Here is a 22,863-nt window from a genome sequence, read left to right on the forward strand (position 1 = left end):
AATATTCAGCCCAGGCTCCTACTGGGCGCCCCCTGCCACTGGATGAGTGTTACAGTCCTCGCTTGGCATCCAGGTGAGCTCAGGGGACCGAGGGGACTGGTTTCCCCCAGGACACGGGGTGGCCTGGTGGCCCCACTTGGTGCTGGGCCACATGTCCCATCTGTAGAGGAGCATCAAGAGGGAGGGGTTGACCAATAACCACACAGCTGCTGGGGGTGCAAGTCACCAGAACCGCTTCTACTTATCTGGGCACATTTTTCTCTCGTTTATCAAAGCTGGCGGTGGCCTGTTGGGACCTGCCACAGGAAGCTGGCACTCGACCTGCCCCAGCAAGGCCTTCCTGGGCGGGCCGACCTCAGCCTCCTGGTGGCCTCCCCACTGTCCTCACGGCCATTCTCTCTGCGCTGCCCACCCAGGGGAAGGGCTCCCTCGGGGCCACCGCCCCTTGGAGGGAAGCTTCCGTGGGCCAGGCATCACAGCCGGGAGCCAGCTCGCCGGGACCTTGGTCGTTAAAACTGAAGCCGATGGGGAACTGGGTGTCTGGGGCTTGTCGCCAACACTGGGGGACGAGGAGGGGGGGGGCCTCCTGTCCGTCCCCACCGAGGAGCCTGAATGTGCTGCGGCAGGGGCCGGGCGCAGTGGGAGCCTCGGCCTTGGCTGCTCACCCACGGGGAGAACTGCGGGCAAGGGCATGAGGTCTGGGTGTCGGGGAGGCCTGGGGCCGACTCCCAGGCGCGTGCAGTGCCCCGCACACAGGACCCCTCGAGGGCTGTCAGCTGTGAGGGTAGGCTCCCCCGCCTCCCTTTCCCCCACACCTGCCCTCTCTTTCCCCGCCTCTACGGGGGGTGCCAGTGTCCTCCCCCCGCCCAGGCTAGGACTGCTGCAGTCTCCCTCCTGCCTCTCTGGCGCTTAGCTTCTTCTAGAACTAGCCCTCTGCTTTCCGCCAGGCCTCAGCCTGCGGTCTAGAGCAGTTCCTGGGATGGCACCAGGGCGTGTCATGTCCTCCAGGGGATGAGGGGGACCTCAGCAGACTCAGGGCCCTGTGCTCCAGCCCAGCTGGGCTTCCAGCCTCCAGCCCCCCGGGAGGGGGCTCGCCTGCTCCCGAGGGGGTATCTTCCTCCCTGCCTCCCCCCTTTGCTCTTGCAATTCCCTCTTGGGGCGCCCTTCACTGCCTCTCTGCCACAAACAAAGCAAGGCTGCCTGCCCCTCAGGCCCCCTCCCATGTCCTCCAAGAAATGGCCCCAGCCCCTGTGTCCAGGCAGAAGGCGCCCTCTTCTCTCAGGTTAGCAGCATTCTGCCAGCACTTCTCTATGGCGTGGAATTTCCTTCCGCTTCGTTCTTGCTGTGCTTACTTTCAGAAGGAAAGAAACGAGAAAAAGAGAAAGGAAGAAAAGAAGCAAAGAAGGGATGGAGGCAGAGGGGAGGGAAGGGGAGAGGAGGGGGAGGGGGAGGAAGGGGGGGAAAGTAAGGGGCTCAGACCACCTGCACGGCCATTTCATTCCACACATTTTAGGGCACTGATGTTATTCCATCATCACAGCAAGTCTGCCTGGCTCCCAGCTCTGCTCCCAGGCGGGTGCCCTTCAGCGTCTGGGGAAGGGAGTGATCTCTCTGGGGAGGCCCAGGCTGGACCCTGCAGAGCAGCCTGCTTCTGGGCGGCATGGAGATGGGGAGGTGGGGAGGGAAGCTCACAGAGGCTCAAGCCCTGGCTGCCAAGTGTGCCAGCCTAGAGGCCCCTGGCTATAAGAACGTACACCCACCCCCCCACTCCCCACCCACCCCCGTCCTCTATGATGCCTCTGACTTGGCCAGTTCAATGCAGGCTTTTAGCGAAACTGAGAAGAACAATTCTGAGCTCCAGAACCCTCCGGAAAGGAGACCAACATGCATCACGAAGAAGGGTGCTTGGTTGGAAAACAGATTCAGACTGGCTGTGAGCCACGGCGGGGATGCTAGACCTGCGTTCACAGAAGGAAGTGCCCCAAAGGGACAGGATCGCTGGCGTCTCCCCAACATCAAGGCTGGGCACATCCAGGGCTGCAACCCTCTGGGGTGCACAGCTTCACCTCAGACCCTTCTCCCAGTGGAATAGAGCCTGACTGATCTGCATGTGAGAAATGCAGATGAGAGTGTGGGGAGCTAGCCTGGGAGGGACCTGGTGCCCCCACTTTGGAGGTGATAAGACTAAGGCCAGAGAGGGGTGGGGCCCAAGCCCAAGATTCCAGAGCTGTTTCGTGGCAGACCTGGGGGCAGAGCTCAGGCCACCTGCCCCCTGGCACCCCTCACTCTCAGATGGCGTCGTGCAATGTGTGGACACGGGTCTGTCTTGTGCGGCCCATGGGAATGTGTGAGCGGCGGGTGGCCAGACACACCATCCTTACAAAGGGCAGGCCCATCCCCAGGCGTCGCGGGCTTGTTAAAGCTCCTTGCAGCCTTAGCAAATAAGAACACAGGACAAGAAAGAATACAGGGCGCCCAGTTACATCTGCATTTCAGATAAACAATGGATCATTTTTTAGTGTAAGTATGTCCCAAATATTGAATAAGACAATATTAAAAAGTCATGAATTAATACAGTTTATTAATTTTTATTAAAACGTGAAACTCTCGTTTTTACTAACATTTTATTTGAAATTTGTACTAAAAATTATTCATAATTTGAAGCATATCTCAAATATTGCATGGGACTTATAAAAGTTTATAAATAGTTTATGAATATTTATAATTTATACTTGTACTTTTTTATGAACGCTTATGCTAAAATATTTTTTATCTGAAATTCACATGGCTTGTATTGTATCTGGCAATCTTACCTATATAACATGTTCCTAACAACGCTTGGTTATTTGAAAAGTATAAAACTTTTCTTTCAAATGCTCCAGAATTGGGATTTCTCCCGAGTAAGTTTATTCTATAGGCTTCGCTGTAACCCCCACATACCACACCTCTGTTAGCAAAGAGGTAACATTACCTACATTACAAAGAATATGCTCTTTGTTATTTGCAAAAGTGGACATAAAATGAGGGGATCAGGATTCTCTTCACAATGTTAAGTCCCACGGTGCCTGGGTTGCTCAGTTAAACGTCTGCCTTCAGCTCAGGTCATGATCCCGGGGTCCTGGGATCGAGCCCCGCGTCGGGCTCCCTGCTCAGCTGGGAGCCTGCTTCTCCCTCTCCCTCTGCGCCTCCCCCCATTCGCATGTGTGCGTGCTCTCTCTCTCTCTCTCTCGCTCTCTCAAACAAATAAGTAAATAAAATCTTTTTAAAAAATGGTAAGTCCCTTAGTGGCTTGTTCCTGTCTTTGGCCACCACGGGCCAAGGGCTTTGGGGGTGCTGTCCATGTGAGGGGGTCCAAGGAGATGGGGCCCCAGTGTGTAGAGGCCACCAGCCCTGCGGCAAGCACTGGGAGCACTGGGACAGGGACGCCAGGGGCCAAGCCCGACCACATGGCCGACAGGCTGAGAGAGGTCAGGAGGGGGTCAGGATGGGGCAGACCACACGAGGGTGTCAGCAGGACCCCACGGGTTCTGGGTGCAAAGTGTGAAGGACAACATCAGCTTGCAGTGAGCAGTCAGCTCCTGCTAGCCACTGGTCAGGGGCGTCTGCTTCGGGTCCTGTGGGAACTTCGGTCTCTTCCTTCCTGTTAGCACGAATCGGCTCCTGAGGTTAAGTCAGGACACGGCCAGGACGGTCCCTCTGAGAGTCTCAAGGGCTCCAGGCATCCTTCCATCTCGCTCCTCTGGGCCTGTCCCCCAACAGGGAACTAAGTAAGGGAACTGGACTCTCACTCCCAGGTCTGAGGCCACCAGAAGTCCTTCAGCAGCCTCTTTGCCCCATGAAGGCCCCCTCCCCTCTAACCAGTCCCCAGCCCCACCACTGGTCACCGTCCCAGACCTCCATCCTAGCCCCTGGGGGTGCAGCAGCCTGGCTCCCACACCCGTCCTTCCTCCTGGTACATCCTGCCCGGCCCGCAGCCCTGCCTGCCTTCCTCCTGGACCGGCATGGCCACTTTCTCCAGGAAGCCTCCCCATCCCACACCCAGGTGTGTCATGTCCCTACCTTGGACCCTGTAGGAGGATGCACTTCGTCACCTGATCGTACTTTCCCACATGTGTGCACTGAAGGAACCAACGAGGGCGTCTTCCTGGACCTCTCTCCCCCAAAGCACTGAAGAATCCCATAAAGGGGGCACCTGCCATCAGGAGACAAGTCTTTCTTTCTGGCGGGTGCCGGACAGATGTACTAAGTGGCAGGAGCTTGGGGGTGGCAAGGAGAAGGAGAGGGTGGTGGCCCGGGGCGGGTGCTGGGCAGGAGCTAGGGCAAGGGATTTTCATGCAGATTGCTCTGAGTAGGCGTTCGGATAATAACTTTCACGTTCATTGAGAAGTGGGAAGGAAGGATGGCGTGTGTGCGTGCACGTGTAGGTGCGTGTTTGGGGCTTCCTGAAATTCGAACCCTCGGAACTCGAAGCACAAACCAGATTTATTTGGAATTGACTTTTTACCCTGCGTGGTGTCTTGTCTCCATGGGACGTGGAGCGTAGGCCGGAGTAGCGGCGACCTTTCTACCGTCTTACGATGTGCGCGGTGCTGGAGCGAGCCCAGCCCGCTGCGCCTTCTCGGGACTGACCTGAGGGACGAGGCTGAGTGGAAGGCGGGCTGGGCAGAGTTCTGAGATGGGCCCCTGTGGCTTCTGCCCCTGGTGCACACACCTTCTCCAGCTATGCCAACAACAAACTAACCTTGGTGCTGCTGTGAGGGGCTTTGCAGGGGGAATTAAGGTCTCAATCAGTGGGCCCTACAATGAGATTACCCAGGTGGCCTGACGTAATCACGTGAGCCCTCTGGGTCTGGGTCCGGGGTCAGAAGAAGAGAAGTCAGAGATTTGAAGTGTGAGACGGATCAACACGAGGGGGGCATTCCCACTGCTGGCCATGAAGATGGAGGGACTGGGGGCATGGAATGTGGGTGGCCGCCAGGAGCCGAGAGTGGCCCTCAGCGCGGCCAGCAAGGACACGGGGACCTCAGTCCTGCAACTGCAGGGTCTGGGTGAGCTTGGAGGTGGATTCTCCTCCAGAGCTGGCAGATGACAGCCTGGCCAGGCTGATGCCAAACTGTGCCCGCATGGCTGGGGGAGAGGAGAGGAGCCACATTGGGCTGCAGAGCTGCGTGCGAGTGGGGGGTGCCGTCCTGAGCTGCTGGTCGGTGCTGGTCTGTCACGCGGCAACACAAGGTCTCTGATCTCGGCGTCCTTCGGGACCAAACTGAGCAGTTGCTCAAAACTCAGGACACAAACATGCTCACCATCAGCTCCCCCAGCTCTCGTTTGCTTCATAATAATAAATACCTATTTATTTAGCACCAGATTCTGGACCTACATTATCTCTAACCTGTCCACATCCGGGGAGTTTAGTGTTGTTGTTCTGGTTTACGCGCCAGGAAGCTCAGAGAGGGACGTGTTTGACTCCAGACCACACATCCAGCTCAGAGGACCCCTTCAAACCCAGGAGTCCAGCCTCCAAAGCCCCAACGTTGTCCCACACCCTGCTGCCTCCAGACCACCTGATCATTTTCAAAATCATTGCTGCTTTCTCCAAAGAAGTTATAAAGATGGCCAATAAGCACGTGAGAAGATGCAGAATGTCATTAGTCGTACGGGGAAATGCAAGTCAAAACCATAAGGAGGTATCCAAAGGGCTAGAACACCAGCAGGGATGAGGGAGGGGGGCTCAGATACTGCTGGGGATTTGGAAGTCATTATCCCCGGTTGGGGGCTGGGGTGGGAGCAGGGGGAGGGGAGGATGTTATTCTGTCCACCACCCGAGAGTAGAGATATTGTCCTTGGAAGAGCCTCGAGAAATGGGTGTTGAATGAAAGAAGTGATCGGATGAGGCCAGGTCTGGGCTCCGCTGTCTGTCCAGGATAGGAACTTCTGCTTCCAGAGCAGGTGCTGAGTGGTAAGAAGGGACAACGTATTCATAAGCATCTCTGCCCGCCCGCCAGCCTGCTGCACCTGCTGCCCGGAGCTTGCCGGGCAGGGGGGAGGGGTCTGACACAGAACCTGGGCTCCACCGGCCCTGCTGCCTTGTTTCGATTGCAGGGGGGTGGGGGGCTGAGACTGGGTGCAGGCTTCCCCCTGAGCCCCACCCTGCCCATCTTGGGGTGCTGAGCCAGCACGCTGCTTCTGTCCCCAGGGGTACCCGGCCACTTTGCCTGGAGGGTGCCCTGCCGAGGTGCACTCAGGAGCCAGAGAGAAAGGAGAAAAAGGCCCCACGCAGCGCAGGAAGGCGGCCCTTAGGGAAAGAAGTAGTGCCTAGGCTACGGAGGGTGAATGATAACAATCAGGCCACTAAAGAGGTCCGGGGAATCTGCCTCCCCACTCCCGGCCTCCAGGACTGAACCTCGAACCCCACTGAAAGGTCTGTCTCCACAGCGGGTGTCCTGGTCTCTATGGCAACCAGGAAGCAGTAGCAGGTTTTGGCTGGCAGGACCGGGTCGTGAGGAAATCTCTAGGAGCAACCGTGGTACGCAGGTGTAGGGCCAGGTCTCAGCCCAGTTCTACCCAGAACGACCAAGTGCAGAGAGCAGGCCAGGAGGAAGCTTTGCCCATCGGCAGGGTGGCTCTGGTCAGTGTGGTGGCTAGGTTGTTTTGGGCTGTAAATAATAGAATTCCTCTCGGAGGCTGAAGCAATGGTTTTGTTTCAGGTAGTATGGAAGGAGGGCATTGCATCGGTGAGATTTTCTTGGCTTTCCCCACAGTGGCAAGATGGCTGCAGGGGCTCCAGGCATCACATCCTTCAGGACAACATCTAATGCAGGAAGGAGGAGCTGGTGGCAAAGGGGCTTCTCTTCTCACAACTCTTTGTTACCTTTTCTAGAAGCCCTCAGCACCTTCGCCTTCCTGCTCAGGGGCCAGCTAGTCACAGAGGCTCTGCTGGACATTCAAGCCCTGTAGAGAAACAGAAGCAGGGTCTGGGGCTTCCTGAAGCCTCCAGTCTCTGCAGCGAACATCCTGTGTCCTCCCCCCGCCCCCACCAGATGCACAGACTCACACACATGTGCACACACCCACATATTCACTCTATCTCTCTCTCTCACATGTACCCTCTCCCCATCCCCTCCCTTCTTTCCCTCCTCCTGCTCCTTCTCACCTCTTCCTCTCCCGTCACAGGCACCCCAACCCTCTCTCCACTCCCCATTTCTCAGACACCACCCCCAGCCCAGGAACCAGCTCAGCAGAAGAGACAGAATGATCTGTCTGCTCCGAAGGGGGAGGGTCACTGTGGGGCAGGAAGGGGAGGTGGCAGGGAGACGTTGGCTGAAAAAAATTAGGAAAGTATAAACAAGGAACTAAAAGCGACCTCTAAGCTCAGAAGCCAGAGATACGGGCTGTCGACAGTTTAGTGTTTCTGTCCAGTTTTTTCCCCTCGAGTATTGTTCAGTCAGTGTCCCCCTAGGAAGTCACAAGTGTCAGCAGTTCCCAGCAGGGGGTCCCCACCCCAGCCCCGGGTGGGAGGGGTGCAGGGCCTTGAGAAGCTGGGCTGGAGCCCTCCCTGTGGAGGGTCCTGGAGGGGATGCCAGAGTGGCCAGGGGGGCTTCTGGCCATGGACACGGTCAGGTGCCAGATTTGCGTCTGTCCTGGGTGACCCTGACCGCCCTATGAGGTGGCCTTGGGAAGGTGTGAGCAGACAGACCCAGGGCGGGGGATAGGGGAGTGAGGGAGGTGCTATGGCTCCCCCCCCTGCCCCCGCCCCAGACCGGTCCCACAGCCAGGCACTGCACAAGCCCAGGAACCCAGAGCGGCTATGAGCACCACCTGATCTCTGATCTCTGTGGGTGCCGGGGCGCAGCAGGCCCCCGAGGCTCCACACGAGGGTTAATCATTCATGTGGCCCTGGGACCCACAGCTGCCAAAGTCCACTCCTCCCCGCCCCCAAGTCCACAGATGTTGCCCTTTGGGACTCTGGAGCCAAGGAGGAGGGAGCACTTGTTACTGTAAGCATTCACACATCTTCTATGAAGTGGATGTTGATTGGAAAAAGTTAGAAACTACAGAAAAGTATAAACAAGGAAATGAAAATGACCTGCAAGCCCACTAACTGGAGATAAGCGCTCTTAACATGCCACGAGTTTCTGTCCAGGGTCCCCGCCAGGAAATCAGAAGCCTCTCTACATGCTCAACACACGATGTGTTTCATGTGGGGGGTCGGCTGATTGCCAGATAAAATTTAGAACATCTAGGTATATGTGAATTCTAGATAAACAACAAATAATGTTTTAGTATAAGTATATCCCATTCAATATTTGTTTATCTGAAACTCAAGTTCAAGTTTAACAGGGCATCCCTTTCCCCCCATAAATCTGAGCACCCTAGGTGGAGAGGCATCCCAGAGATCACCATGCCCAGAGGCACACACGTAGAGCGCACACACATCCATGCACGTGTGCACACATGCAGAGCACACACAGCACACATGCATGCACACACAGAGCACACACATGCGCATGCACACGTGCACAGAGCACACCCATAGAGTGCACACGTGCACGCACAGTAGAGCAAACATGCACGTGTGCACACGCAGAGCACACACACGTGCACACACAGCACGCATGCATGCGCACACGCAGAGTACACACGTGCACACCCATAGAGTGCACACGTGCATGCACAGTAGAGCACACATGCACGTGTGCCCATGCAGAGCGCACACATGTGCACACACAGCACACATGCATGCGCACACGCAGAGCACACACATGCGCATGCACACGTGCACAGAGCACACCCATAGAGTGCACACGTGCACGCACAGTAGAGCAAACATGCACGTGTGCACACGCAGAGCACACACACGTGCACACACAGCACACATGCATGCACACACGCAGAGTACACACATGCACACGTGCACAGAGCACACCCATAGAGTGTACACGTACACGAACAGTAGAGCACACATGCACGTGAGCACACACAGCACACATGTATGCGCACACATAGAGTACACACATGCGCGTGCACACGTGCATAGAGCACACCCATAGAGTGCACACGTGCACGCACAGTAGAGCACACATGCACGTGTGCACACACAGAGCACACACATGTGCACACACAGCACACATGCATGCGCACACGCAGAGTATACACATGCACATGCACACGTGCATAGAGCACACCCATAGAGAGCACACATGCACGTGTGCACACAGAGCACACACATGCACACGTGCACACGCACACAGGCATTGGTGTGGAGCATTCCCTCTGCGGGTCCTGGCAGGGCGTCGACAGGGCACACAGAGCCCGGTCAAGGCTCAGTCTGGAGCTATGAGGAAAAGGACGGCCCGGCATGCGGAACTGGCCCCGCCCGGTATGGGCTCCGTGGGCTTTGGTGAGATGCCCACCCCTCTGAGCCCCAGTGTCTTCCTCTGAAAGTCAGGCTAGCAAATGTGAACCTTGCAGGGATTCTGGGAGTATGAGTGAAATTCTGGGTGAAGGGTCTTGGGCACATAGCAGGTGCACCACGAGTGGGTATTTTTGTTGCCATGGGCCGCGTGGGTGCCCGTTCAGGAGAGCTGGGCAGGAAGCTCCTCTCATCGAAGGTTGGGGCTCAGCCCATGACTCTGGGGCACAGGCCCAGGGTCCTCTGTGGCCTCGGGGAGGGGTGTACTCCACTTGGCCGAGTCACCTAGGGCGCTGGTGAGCAGGGGTGCTGCAGGGGCACCTGGGGGGAGGGGGCGGGCAAGAGGCCCTCACCGACTGACCCAGGTGACGAGCTGCTGTCCTGGGCAGTGCTGGTCAGGATGGTGAGGGACACCGAGGCACAGCGGGAAGGAGGGCCAGTGCAGATGCAGATGGTGGACAGGGAAGACCCGGGATGACGCTCCTCAGACCCAGTGAGAGCAGCAGGGTGGGGAGTTTCAGCCACACTGGGGACGGTGTCCAAACACCCACGTCATGCCCACTTCCAGGGTATGGGCTCAGAACAAAGCTAAGGATCAGGGTGCAGAGAGGCTCAGGGCCCCCCCTGTGGAGCCCACCTGGCTTTCAGGTGCCACCTGCCAATGTGAGAATCAACCCTCTCGACTATGGGAGGCAGGGATGGATGCAGGGCCGCTCGCTGTCCACCCTCCCCTGACAGTTCTGAGGGGCCCTCTTCCCTGCAGATCCTGCCCTCGTCACCCACGCCCTGTTGTCCTTGAATTGGTTTTACTCCTGTTTCCCCTCCCTCACTTCTGGCTTGGCTTCCCCGGGTCCCCTCCTGACTCAACCCCTGCTCGCGGGTCCTCGGCCCAGGCACTGCTTGGGGGAACCAGGCACGGACAGCTGTCTCTGGCCGGCCTGCAGGCTCCTCGCAGGGGGCAGTGGGGAGCCTGTGAGGCGCCTGCGAGAAGCAGAGGCCTCGGGGCGGAGGGGGGCCCCGAGGAGAGAGCTGAAAACAGAAGAGATCAGACAAATAAGGCAGGAAGGCAGAATTCTCCATGGCTGGATTGGCAGTGACCCCGACCCCGTGGAGCCCAGCTTCGGGAAGAGGTCGGGCAGGTGTCACCCGTTGATGCTCAGATGTCAGCATTTATGAAATTGCCGAGCGTCCAGCGGGCCGGGACCTTCGTCAGTTCACGACTGCTCCGGAAGAGAAGATGTTCAAAGTGGAACCCTGAGTTTTGAGTTACGTAAGTGCAGGAAGGACAGCGGGACCCAGCTGGGTCTGCTTGCACGAGCTTTCTCCAGGTCAACTTTTAGGGTTCAGGCTCTGTGACCTCAGACAGGCCAACAGCTCAGAACCCTGGGACCCAACAGGCGGCTTCGTGGACTATAGAACGTGGAATGACCCACGTGCTCTGTGGTCAGAGTCAGGAACTTGCCGCCTTTAACCTTGACCCCAGAGAAGGTCGCCGGCGGTGTGGCGTGCTGTGCCCGCGAAGCCCACCAGTGGCGACCGTATTCTTGGATCAGTGACCTGCGGCCCCACCTAGAACCTGACCCACTCAGGGAGATGGCTGGACCGAGTTTCCACCACGCTCAGCGCTTTGGCTCTGGTGGTCAAGATTTCGGAGCGCCGGGGCACCTGGGTGGCCCAGTCGTTAAGCGTCTGCCTTCGGCTCAGGTCATGATCCCAGAGTCCTGGGATCAAGCCCCGTATCGGGCTCCCTGCTCAGCAGGAGGCCTGCTTCTCCCTCTCCCCTTCCCTCTGCTTGTGTTCCCTCTCTCGCTGTGTCTCTGTCAAATGAATAAATTAAAAAATCTTTAAAAAAAAAAAAAAAGATTTCGGAGCGCCAAGGTTTGCTGGAACCACCAGAAGCTGGAGGAGGCAAGGAAGGGTCCCCCAAGCCTTCAGAGAGAACACAATCCTGCGGACACCGGGATGTAATTCCCAGTCTCCAGAGCTGTGAGAGAACAAATTTCTGTTGTTTTCAGCCCCCAGTTGGTGGTGCTTCATGAAAGCAGCCCCAGGGCACTAACACGGAATGAATCCAGCAGGTGCGGGGAAGTAAGTATGTCTTCAAATACCGCCTCGAACGAGGAGTCGCATTGCACCCGATGATCTGTTCCAGTTTATTAAATAGTTCTGTGCCGATCAACATTTTGAGAAACTGAGTATATTTTCAGGACTCAAAAAGTTTGCTTGCTAAGAACTTGTTTTGCAGAATAACCTTTTTGGAGATCAAAAGGCTTTGCTCCGAAACAACAAACCCGTGCATTTAAATGTGATGGCATTAAAAAAACCCAAAAACCAAAAAGCATTAGGTATCTCCTCTCCCAGGACTTGGTTGCAACCATAGTCTTGCCCGACCTTGCTCTGAGAGCCACGGTGTGAGTTCCAGCGCCCACCATCCAGTTTTGAAAGTTTCCCTCTGCCCCCGGGAAGCTGCGTGGGGGAGAGCGAGAACAGCACAAGGATCTCATTGTTCGCTTCTGCTGAGGCCTGCTGTGGAAAATATGCTGGTATTGATTCTGGCTGCAGGGCGGGACTATTTTTAGCAGCTGCACTGGCCGGCAGGAGGCCCCGGGGGGCAGGCTCCGTGGAGGGCAAGGGGGAGGGGCAGGGCCTCCCCCTGGAAGCTCTCCAGTGAGGAAGGAGCACCCACTCTGCGCCTGGCACTGTCCTCTGCAGCTGAAATTCCGCGTGAGTGTTCCCTTCTGTGCGCTGAGTCATCTCCCTCAATGTGCTTGGGAAACACCTGGAAGGCTGTTGAAATGGGAGTGGACACGGTGGTTTGGACCCAGCCCTGCTCTGATTCCGCAGGCCAGATGGCCCAAACCTGGGAAAGATGGGTCTGGCCTACCTGGGGCTGGGCTCTGACCCCCGAGGAGGCCTGAAGGCAGGGGCTGAGGGGCCGGAGGAGGCCCGCTTGCAGTCCTGGCTTTGCCACATCTCACTGCTCCTTCAGCGGGTCTTGTGCAACAGACACCCAGTGCTTAGCCCATGTGTGCGTGGCCAGCCAGCGTTCGCCTTTGTGAGGGTGGCCGCGGTCCCATGGGAGGGGCAGGCCCTGTCCCCAGGCCTGGCCTCAGCATCCCTCCCCTTGTGGGAGCTGTCCTCTCCCAGTGGCCTGCCCTGCCTCCTCGTTTGCGGGGCTGGAGGGGAGGCAGTGCGTGAAAGCCTGGAGGAGTCGGCTGTCTTCAAAGAAACCTAAGTGCCAAGCCCGATGACCACCTCCCAGAGTCACCTGCAGGGAGGACGTGGGCCCACACCGCCCCAGGGCCACAGACTATCTCACTGCGGGGCTCCATATCATCCACTTGAGGTTCGTCAAAGCCTGTCACTTGGAAAAGGGTTCAGAGAATAAATCCTCTTGGTTAAATGGTCGGCAGGACTTCTCAGTCGGCGGCAGGACTGCTCAGAGCCTTGGCTGTGCTCAGGTGCTCGGGGACTCGACGAGCAGGGGTCCGGGTGTGGCATCTCCCGGGTGTTTCTGACTTCAACTTATTTTTAAAAGTCAGGTTTACTGAGACATAATTCACATACAAGAAGACTCCTCTTCAGTGTCGGGTTCTATGAGTTTTGATGGAGGCTCGTGCTGTAGAATCACTCCTGTAATCGAGACACAGAACATAGCTGTCAGCCCAGGGTCCCCCCACCTCCCTTTGCTGTCAGTCTCCTCCTCCTACCCCAGTCCCTGGCAACCACCGATTGGTTCCCAGTGTCTACCGTTTTGCCTTTTCCAGAATGGCATCTCAACAGAGTCCTATAGTGTCTGGCCTCTTTCATTCATCCACATGTCTCTGAGCTTCATCCATGTTGTTGCGTATATCTGTAGCTTCTTTCTTTCTGCTGAATAATATGTGTCGTTGGAGTGACCGTAGTCTGTTTATTCGGCTACCAGTTGATGGATATTTGGGCTGTCTCCAGTTTGGGGTTGTTTATGAATATAGCTGCCATAAACATTTGTCTTCAAGTTTTGGTGTAAATACTAGTTTGTATGTCTCAGCTAAATACCTAGGATTAGAATTTCTGGGTCACTTGATTAAATATATGTTTAACTTTGGGGCGCCTGGGTGGCTCAGTCGTTAAGCGTCTGCCTTCGGCTCAGGTCATGATCCCAGGGTCCTGGGATCGAGTCCCGCATCGGGCTCCCTGCTCCTTGGGAGCCTGCTTCTCCCTCTGCTTCTCTCTCTCTTTCTCTCTCTGTCTCTCATGAATAAATAAATAAAATCTTTAAAAAAACAAAACAAAAAAAATAAATAAATATATGTTTAACTTTGTAAGAAACTGCCAACCTGTTTTCCAAAGGGGCTGCGCCATTTTGCATTCTTATCAGCAATTTATTCATTTGCTCTGCATCCTCACTGGCTCTTGGTTTTGTGAGATTATTATTCCTATTATTATTATTTTAGCCACTCCAGTGGGTGTGTAATACTATCTCACTGTGGTTTTAATTTGACTTTCTCTAATGATTAATGATCGAGTACCTTTTCATGGGCTTCTTTGCTGTCCATTCATCTTTTTCAGCAACAATTGTTTGGCTTTTTGGGTTTTTTTTTTGTTTTTTTGTTTTGCTGTAGTATCCCATGGGAAATGCTTTACTCACCCAGTCTCTTCACTTTAAAAATGAAGAGGAAGGGGGCGCCTGGGTGGCTCAGTCGTTAAGCGTCTGCCTTCGGCTCAGGTCATGATCCCAGGGTCCTGGGACCTTCGGCTCAGGTCATGATCTCGGGGTCCTGGGATCGAGCCCCGCATCAGGCTCCCTGCTCAGTGGGGAGTCTGCTTCTCCCTCTCCCTCTGCCCCTCCCCCCCCGCTCTTTCTCTCTCTCACTCTGTCTCTCTCTCTCAAATAAATAAATAAAATCTTTTAAAAAAAATGTTATAAAAATGAAGATGAAAGTCAGGACCAGAGAGGTTAGGAGACATGCTAGATATTGCTTAGCGGCACAGCTGTGACAAGAACTCGCTCTCAGCCCTGGCAGGAGGCTCTCTTCCCCGAACAGAGAGGAAGAATAAAACCCAGAGTGACAGAGTGAGACTGCGGTTTCTCCTCAACTCGAAAGATGCAGTATCCCCACTTACAAGGAAACAGTTTAGCTCCATGGCCCTGGATCTTTCCTGGGACATCAGGTTAAACACCGTAGATTGAATATGTACTTTGATTTTTGATCCTTCAGAAGAAATCCTCTAAAACACTGGCACTGGAAAAGTAAGAGATGAGGTCAACTCACCAGAAAAAAGGGAAGGGAGAAGAGGCAACAGGGGAGGGCTGTTCACGAAAATTCCCATAGTCAGGACTACCAGCCTGGCGGACACTAGTAACCTCCTCAAACCCCTTCTCTCGTCTTCCTGCAGACAGAATCCCAATTTCAGTGGGGGCCCTAGTGTTCCAGCTAACTTGTTTTCCCCGCACTCTTTGTGCCTAAGGATGTCCACGTGACTCCGTGTCAACAGAAGTCTGCTGGAGACCCCAGGAAAATCCTGTTCCTGACATTGGGGCCACTCCTTCTTCCTTGTTGTCTCTTTCTTCCTTTCTTCCGTCTCTTTCTCTTGACTTGGAATGTGGACACGAGGCTCGGGTGGAGGGGCTATCTTGTGGCCATGAAACCACCCTGAGGATGGGAGTCACCTGAGAAGCATGGTAGAGCAGAAAGATAGAAGGAACTCGGGACGGTGCTAACGTCATGGGGCTACTGTCAAGGCCATGGATCGCTTATTTCTGGAAAGAGAATTAAAATGCTGTTTGATTGAGCCATTGGAGTTCTGTTACATGCAGCCTGTTGTAATCCCTAAGTGATGAACTAGCACAGCAGACCCATGAAAACTGAAGCAAAACTGCTTGCCAAAATGGTCACTGACCTACGCAAGCAACTTGCATTGCAGAACTCCAGAATGGCTAAGGAATTGGAGGCACCAGGGCTCTTTGAGAGTGGAAGTGAGGAGTTGGCTGAATACTGTAGAAATGAAGCACTAGAAGTATGCTGTAAGAAACATTTAGGCCCTAAGATTTCCTCCCTTACTGCACAGAGCCAGACAACTGCCCAACTGGCACTAAAGAGAGCTCAGAGAAATCAAACCAGACACGCTTTAAGCCTGGGGCCTCAAGAAAGAGCAGAAAGAAGAGAAAGTTGTCAAGGGAACAATACAAGAACATTTCCCAGAACTGTGGGACATGAGTTTCCTGATTGAAAGAGCTAACTAAGTTTTCTAAACAATAAATGCAAAAAAACCCGCGTCATTTTAAAAGTTCAAAATGCTGGGGATTTAGAAAGAAGGCCGTAAATATTTATAGAAAAGAAATAATAGAATAAATTCAAAAGATCAGAATTTCTCAATAGCAATACTGGAAAGCAGAGGATAATGGAGCAATGTCTACAAAATTCTAAATAAGAAATGTTTCACCTGGAATTCTTTATCTATACAAACAATCAAACAAAGCTGTTTGAAGATAGATGAGATTTACAAGTTGTATCTTGCATGCATCCTTTTTCAGGAGGTTATTGGAGCATGTTCTCCACTTGAGCAAGAAAATAAAGAAGAAAGACAAAGGTTAGAGGACACACTGTAGCTAACATGGAAAACTAAAAAGAGGTTCTCACTGAAGCTGAAGGGAGTTCTTAGGAGGAGAGCTGTGCCACAAGCCGAGAGATCAACCAGTCCAGATACATACGGGAGGGCAGAGATCCCCAGAAGAGATATCTCCATGGGAAAAACAAAAGGCAACAAAACAAAAATGAATGATTACCTGATGAGTATGGCTTTGCTGAGAGGAGCTTTTCAGCTTTATCAAATAACTTTGGGGAATAATTGGTAAGCAGTATATAAAAAATAAAGCATATGAAAAAAATGAAGCAATAGGGAAGTCCAGGAAAAACCAAAAAGTGGCACAATAAAGAAAAGGCCATCTGAGTGTCCTAACTGGCTGATTCGCAAAAATATTTATGGAGTCATAGTAATGTCAGCCCTAATTGCTGATTTGGCTAAAGATTGTGATATAAATAAATTATGGAGACGGTGGGCAGGGTGAAAGAGGTTGAGAGTGTGTGTGGAGTGGTGATCAAACTGAAAAACCAAGGATTCATAGGCTAAGTATGTTAGTTAAAAATGCAAAGGTAAAGATTTAAAAAAACAACTGTTGAGAAGACTTGAAAGGAGCGACTCGAGGGGGAGGGAATGGGAGGTGGGAAGGTGCACCATGACAACCACTTTACCACAAACTTTGCAACACGATTTGACTTTTAAGACAATTAAATTTTAAAAGGAAGGAATAATAATGTGGTTAAAGTTGTGTACTCTCCCCTCTGGAGAAAATCAGCACAAGCACAGCTGGGCACTCCCTCTGAGTTGGCTTTAGGAACCCAAGGCCAGTGGTGTGGTCCTTGAGACAGGCACTGTAGGGGGTCCGAGGTTCTCCTCTTGGTTGTGTCCAGGGGCACCAATGGCGGAGGCTGCAAGCACAGGCATACGTGACCGAGTTGGCATCCTCTCTGGCTTTTGGCAGATTTATAGGTCAGTACGGGTGGATTTATTGTTACGCCGCCAGCCGCTGGTTAACAAGTGTGGGGTCCCAACATGTCCTTCTAGCAACACAAACAGTGGGGAGAATGGAAACTGTCCATCCAATACTATTCTTCCTTCCCTCACTGTCTTCTTCAGAGTCTTCTTTTTTCTCCGGGTGGAACCCCAAAGCTGGTGTTTAAAGCAACAAAGGAGCTTGGGGGCTTTCTCCAGCCAGACAGTGGGTTTCCTGCTTGTCATTTCTTGTCCTGTTCAGACACTCCGATGTGCCTCCTTTGGACACTGGATGGGGGAGTCTCCTGCAGCAGGGTCCCTCGGGTTCCTGCTGCCCTAGGGACAATGCAGAAGGGAAGGTGGCCTGCTCTTTGGCAGGCTCATCCCTCTGCTCAGACTAGAAGACCACATCTGATTGCGTGTCCAATGCCGAGAAGTCCGAGCTGAGCTGTTTACCCTCTACATCAGTTTCGTGTGGCTGTCCTAACAAATTATATAAATTTGGTGGCTTAAACAACAGAAACGTAATATTTCACAGTGCTGGCAGCTGAAAGTCTGAAATCAAGGTGCTGGCAGGGCCTTACTCCTTTTGAAGGCTCTGGGGGAGGATCCTTCTGTGTTTCTCTACTAGTTTTTGGCGGCTGCAGGCAATCCTTGGCGTTCCTTGGCTTGCAGTTGGCTTACCACACTCCCTGCCTCGGTCTTCACGTGGCCTTCGCCTCTTGGAGTCTCTTACATCGTCCTCCTCTGTGTGTACCTGTGTCCAAATTCCCCTTATCTTCCAGCCGCACCAGTCATGAGGGTTCGTGGACCACCACATCTAGAACGACCTCATCTTAACTGGGTTACATCTGTAAAGACCCTGCTTCCAATAAGGTCACATTCCTGGGTCCTGGGAGGGGGGTGGCTAGGAGATGGATATATCTTTTGCCGGGATACATTTCAACACCCTTCTTGGCCACTTAGAACTTTCCCACCCTGAAAAATTCCGTCTTCAAATGGAAACGACGCGTTTGTCGCTGTCCCTCTTCCTTTGTCCCCAAAGGTCTTTTAAAAGTCCTTTAGATCCCCTCTTTCTCATCACTCTCTCTCCAACCCACGCTTCCCTTGCTCACACCCCTGCACCCCGTGCACTCCATACGTGCTTAGTGGTGGCAGCCTCTCGAGGGCACACTCACCTGGGGCAGAGCAGACCCCCGAGAACCCGACCTAGCCAACTTGTTGCAGACAAGCACTCCCAGAGCCATTATTTGGGGTGGGGGCTCCTGCTGGGTCACGTGGCATTGCCATTCTCAGAATGCCTGGAGGTTCTCCCTGGGAGCTCTCCTTCCAGAGCTAGCCTAAGAGCTACGCAGATAACCACTGTGCTCATCGCTAAAGAGTTTCACTTTTTTTTTTTTAAAGGTGTGCCTTTTCACTTACAACACCATCATCTGGCTGCATCACCCACTTCTCTTGGCTCTGAGCAGTTTTGTCTACTTCCAAAATCCATTGCACCCTCAAAGGGCAGAGGTCAAACCAATGTGCTAGATAGAGACCGAGATGAGGCCACAGAGGGACTTTCCGGCTTCCTGACCGAAGTTGGGCAGGTCACCTTAGCACCCTCACCTGGAGAGTGGGGGGCTGATAGCGCTTTCCCAGTTGGGTGACCGTAGGGATTAAATTATCACAAGCAAGATGCTCAGGCGCAATGCACGACACATAACAGGAATGAGGCAAGTAGTAACTCTAGTTCTTAATTAAATGTACCTTTCCAGTAAGCGGTGACTGCCCGAGGCCAAGGTGGCCTGTGAGCTCCGCGGTGTGTGTTTGGGCTCAGTTCATGAGCCGAAGGGCACGCCGCGGGCTGTCCCGGGGTCAGGCTGCTCCTCCCCAGGCCTGTGACAATGGTGATCCAAACAAGTCGACACTGTGGGCCAGGCTCAGCCCGGGCTTTCCAGGAGGTGCCCAGGGATTCCAGGGACCTCTGCCACGGGGTCCAACAGAAGAGCTCGGGACTGGAACTGCAGGCGTGGACTGAGACACGGGAGCGGCTAGGTGACACTTGGGGCTTAACCTCCCCTCCTCCAACCCCCTCCTCCTCCCTCTTCCTCCCTCCCCCTCCCTCCTCCCACGCCTGGCGCTGGGGCGTCAGCGGTGGGGGAGCTGTGGGGACAGCCTCAAGGTCGTCCTCCCCACCTTCGTCCTCCCTGTGGCCGTCCTGCCTCTTGGCTCTGCTCCAGGAGATGAGTTGGTGGCACGTGGATGGACATTCACTCAGGGGTCAGGGTTCGGTGGATGATCCCTCCCGTTTTTTTTTATTGTGGTAAAACATATGTAACATAAAATTTACCATCTTAATCTTTTCTCAGTGTCCAGGTCAATGGTGTTAAGCGCACTCACACTGTCGTGCAACCATCCCCACCGTCCACCTCCAGAATGTTCCATCTTCCCAAACTGAAACTCAGTCCCCTTTAAATACTAACTCTCCCCCTCCCACCACCCCTGGCACCCCTGTTCTACCTTCTCTGTGGATCTGACTCCTCTAGCACCTCATGTAAGGGGAATTACATAGTATTTGTCCCTTTGTGTCCAGCTGATGTCACTGAGCGTGACGTCCTAGAGGTTCATCCATGCTGGAGCAGGTTGTCCTTCACTTGTTGTCCTTCGATGTCAGAATGTCCTTCGTTTTTAAGACTGAGTACTCCTCCATTGCCTCTATGTTCTACACTTTGCTTATCCACGCATCCCTCGAGGGACACTCGGATTTCTTCCTTTCTCTGGGTCTTGTGAATGACGCTGCTCTGAACATAGGCGTGCACACACCTCCTCGAGACCCTGCCTTCAATTCTTTTGCGTTTATGCCCAGGCTGGATTGCCGATCATACGGCAGTCTATGTTTAATTGTTTAAGGAGTTGCGAATGTTGCCTTTTAAAGCAGGGATTTAGGAACGCAGTGTCCAAAGTAAGACACTTGGGGCAGAACGAAAACCGTGTCTGGATCTCGTCAACCCTGCAGAAGGGCGGAATTCTGGCTCTTTGATCACGGCCAAACGATTTCTCTTTTCTGAGCCTCGACTTCCTGATCTGTGAAATGAGAGCAATGCCATCCACTTCGTGTTGTGTGGGGTTTTGAAAATATTGAGCTTTATTAGGAAAGTGCCAAAGGCTAGTGGCTCAGAGCTGGGGTCAAAAAGCCACCCCCTTCCACCTGCGTTTGTGCCATAGAGAGGCAGGAATGGTTTTTACGTGTTTTGAGGATTGTAAAAAAAAAAAGAAGAAGAAGAATAGGCAGTAGGGTCCATATGTGACCTGCAAAGCCTAAAATATTTATTCCCTAACCCTTTATAGAAAAAGTTGGAGACGCTGCATTTAGAGAATGGTCTCTGATTTCAGGGCTCAGGTTCAGCCTTTGCTGCGTCATGAGCCTCAAGACCTTGACCAGGTTATTCCATCCATCTGTGCCTTGGTCTCCTCATCTGTAAAGTGGGGCTAGCACCCCCTCCTCCCTCCGGCTTGCTGTCTACCCCCAACACATCTCTGCTCAACACAGCATGTCTCCTGTTTTCTGTGCGGTCAGTCTTCCTAGCTAGGACGCGGGGCTCACAGGGCAGGGACTTTTGCGTGTCTGATATGTCCCTGGTACATGGAACAGCACTTTGCAGAGAGCAGGTACTCGGCAAATATTTGCTGAATGAATTCTGACCCCATCGGTGGGGTTTTGGGAGAACGAAATGAGTTAACACACAGAGCACGGGGAGACAGTGCTGGAGGGGTGAGCGCCCAGCACGGAGTCCATGCCAAAGTGGCACGAGACCCCCGGGGCACATCGGGGGTGCCTTCCCACAAGGCAAGTTCTAAGGGGTGTCTTCTTCGGGCCCCGCCTCGGCCCAGCACCACTTGGTAGCGAAAACAAGAAGCAGTGCAAAAGTCCGGCGTGCCTCCTGGAGGTTGACACATGGGGTGTGGCACCAGCAGGCTGCGGACCAGCCCAGTGATCCAAGGCAAACACGGTCAGCTTCCTGGGGACCTGCCCAACTAGTCCCCACACCTTCCTGAGCATTACCCAGGAGCTGGCCGAGGGTGGTGAGATGGCAGGTCCTGTTGCTACAGTGTGCTCGGGGAGTCGGCGCCTCCCTGCGCGGCGGCCCGTCTCTGCTGAGTTGACAAAGTGTCCCTCCGCTGTGTCACGTGGCCCCGGAGCCAACTGACCCCAGCTCACCGGTGGAGGCACAGAGGCCCTCCCTCAGGCTCGATGCTGCCATGCAGCATGGCCAGGACTGGGTCCCAGGAGGGTGTGCAGGCGGAAGATGCGCACGAGAAGGGGACAGCAGACTCACGGAATCACTGACTTTCTGGAGAAGTAGGGAAGACAGAGCATCTCTCCTGCCACACCACTAGCCGACAGCGGTGCTTCTCAAGTGAGGTGGTGGCTGGGGGCAGGAACTGGGTGGGGGGCTCGCTCTGCTCTGATGACCTGCAGCTGAACACCCGGAGAGAGATGCGCTCTGACTCGTGGGAGGCCCCCTGACTCTGTCCCTAGAGATGGTTCCTGGGGACGCTGGGCTTTCAATGTCAAACCCAACAGACACTGAGACCTTTATGAATCTCCAAGGCCTTTCATCTTGGCTACTCGGGGATTGACCCAACCTCACAAATGTGCTGACCTGATTTTTGTCGCACGGCCCCAGTTCATTTTCTGCGGTTCTCCCCAGGGCAGGCCGTGTTCCCGGCACGGAGGCAGCCAGGCCGGGTGGCCCACGGGGCAGGGAGGGAGGAGGGTGGAGGAGCAAAAACACATGGCTTTGTTGACAGATAAGCAAACTGACGTCATGGAACAAGTGTTTCCCTCAACAGGAAATGCAAGAGGAGTGACATGCTTGAGGTTTGGGAATGATCGCTGGTGAGCAGTCCGCTAAGACAGGCTAACAGATCAGCCCCTGGGCTCCAGGGCGGCAAAGGAGGCAGGTCAGGGAGACCCACTGTCTGGGGCAGAGAAACCTTCTGGCACCTTCTCTGCTGGCTCGGGGAAGCGGTGAGGTTGCCGGGATGAGGAGCCAGAAAAGGAACAACTTCCCCCTGCCGAGAGCACCATCTTCACGTCACAACACGGCCACATTTAGACGATGCAAGCATACTGTGACCCCAGACTTTCCCTTCAGCCACCTGCTGCAGCAAGTCAAATGGAATGAGGATCTTTGGTGCAGACGAGGCCTTCTAGACATGCAAGGTGAGCTGCGAGTAGAAAGCGGGGCCGGCTGGTGGGGGCTCCTTGCTGGCCCCAGGCTGCACGGCCTCACTTCCAGGCTGTCCACGGAGGATGCAGCAGACTGCTCTAAGAAGTGAGTGTTTCTTGAGCGCGTGGTGGAGGCCCGGCGCCCACCCAGTCCTGCAGGTGCCTTGCCTCAGTGGGCCTTCTCCGATCCCCTGAGCCTCGACCTTCTGCGGCCCAACATAGAGAAGAGGAAGCAAAGGACGGAGAAGAAGCTTGTTCGTATGAGCAGAGAGGGGACCCCAAATTCACTCTGTCTGACCCTGAAGTCACTACATGTGCTGTTGGGAGAATTGAAATATAGGTGATTTCTAATTTGCTTTTGGATTCTGAGCCCCGGCTACTGCCACACCGAAAGGTGGTGTGGCCGTGCTCACAGCGGGACAGGTCCTGGAGCTCTGCCCTCAGCCCAGCCTTGGCACATCTCAGAGCAATGGCCTCGTTATTCTGCTCAGAGGGTCAGGGGGCACTGACGGCAGGCATGTCACACCCATCACGACGCACATGGTCGTGGCCAACCGGCTCGGGGAACTGGTCAACCACAGGAACCCAGGCCCCCTCGGAAGAGGCCCGGCCGGTGGCCTCTGTAGCCTGGGGAATGTGAGCTAACGTGCAAGTGACCGGAAGGTCAGGCATGACTAGCTGTACATGCAGACACTCCCTCTGC

The sequence above is a fragment of the Mirounga angustirostris genome, unplaced genomic scaffold, assembly GCF_029215605.1.
Source record: "Mirounga angustirostris isolate CCGP_5_RB_7025 unplaced genomic scaffold, mMirAng1.0.hap1 SCAF_1, whole genome shotgun sequence".
Taxonomy (NCBI): domain Eukaryota; kingdom Metazoa; phylum Chordata; class Mammalia; order Carnivora; family Phocidae; genus Mirounga; species Mirounga angustirostris.